The sequence below is a fragment of the Myotis brandtii genome, unplaced genomic scaffold (assembly GCF_000412655.1).
Source record: "Myotis brandtii unplaced genomic scaffold, ASM41265v1 scaffold780, whole genome shotgun sequence".
Taxonomy (NCBI): domain Eukaryota; kingdom Metazoa; phylum Chordata; class Mammalia; order Chiroptera; family Vespertilionidae; genus Myotis; species Myotis brandtii.
The window spans coordinates 496,902-498,746 of NW_005371132.1; positions in this window are offsets into that span (position 1 = coordinate 496,902).

Genomic DNA, 1,845 nt, shown 5'->3' on the forward strand with positions numbered 1-1,845 from the left:
AACCCTTGCAACCTTTGCTTATTAATGTGTAAACTGGATTTATTACTACATATTATTTGTAGGTGTCGTTCTATTATTAGAAGGTCCTTGAGGCTTTCAGAGGGATTTGAATTTTACTTTTTGGATATTTCTTTCCTCCCAAGTTTGGTAGGCATAAAAATGTTCCATATCTTTAACAGGATTCACATCTTTTCAATCGTCTTTTCATTCATAGTTAACAATGGTATTCTTGGCAGAAAGTGCATCTTCTGCCACATTATTATGTGCATTTCTTTGAACCATTTGTACACTGTGTATGATTGGATCTGTACAGATTAAAACAGGTCAGAGAGAGCCAATTTAAGGCTTGGGATGAATGAGCTTGGGCATTAGAGACATTCTGGCACACAGGCACCTTGTAAATCCTGTTGTTAAATTTGCAGTGGGTGTGATGGAATTTGCAGCTTAGACACTTTACCCTTGTTAGTGCAAAAGTAAATTGTAAGGGCTCACACACAGCGCCTTGGGGAATAAAGAAAGGGAGGGAAGGAAAAGATTTTCTGAAATCTGATAGTTATCCTCCTTGGTACCCTGAGAGGCAAATATACCAGTCAAAAAGACTAACACCTGTGATGATTTTAGCCTTGTATGCTAATTAAATAGATGCTATTATTTAATAAAAGGAAATCAGAATGACATTTATCCCACTAAAAATGGAATTGATACTATAAATAAGCTTTCTATAAACAGTTCATGGATAAGATATGGTTAATGATGGGAAATTGCTAAAGATTAGGCTCATAATGGCATGTCTGGGAATTAAATACCTATTTTCTTCAAAAGCTTGTATTGTTAAATAACAAATATATCAACTTAATATGATCATCTGTCAGAGCAGTGGTTCTCAACTTTGTAGGGACCTATAGGCTTCCTTGGGAGCTTTAAAAAATACTGACACCTTGGGAGTACCCAAAGAGATTCTGAATTATTTGGTCTGAGGTGTCAGACATCCCTAAAGGGATCAATACAACAAGAGGATATAACCCTGAGGTCTGGGCATCTGAATTTAAAAAAAATAATTTTCCCCCAGCTTTATTGAATAACTGAATAATAGATTTATAATATATTAAAAATGTACAATGTGATGATTTGACATATTTGAACATGAAAGTTTTCACACATAATCAAATTAACTATTAATCCCTCACCTCGCATAGTTACTTTTTTGTTTTTGATGAGAATGCTTAAGGTCCACTCTTTTAACAAATTTCAATGATACAATACAGTATTATCAATTATAGTCACCATACTATACATTAGAGACTCAGAAGTTATTCATCTTTTAACTGACAGTTTGTATTTTTTTTTTTAACCAATCTTTCCTATTTCCCCCACATCCAGCTCCTGGCAACCACCATCCTACTCTCTGTTTCTATGAGCCCAACTTTTCTTTTTTTTTTTAGATTCCACATACTAGTATAAGTGATACCAACCAGTATGTGTCTTTTTCTGTCTGACTTATTTCATTCAGCATAAAGCCCTCCAGGTTCATCCATGTTGTATAGGCCAGGTTGAGAACCAGTGGGTGAGAACCATTTTGAACCATTTAGTTTAGAGCAAAGTGCCTTATTGACACAAATGCTTTACAAATAAGAAATAATTCCTTTGTGGCTATCTATTTTAATATACATATACTAGTGGCCCGGTGCATGAAATTTATGCATGGGGGAGGGGGTGTTCCTCAGCCTGGCCTGCACCCTCTCCAATCTGGGACCCCTCGAAGGATGTCCTACTGCCGGTTTACAGGGATTGGGCCTAAACCGGCAGTCAGACATCCCTCTCGCAATCCGGGACTGCTGGCTCCTA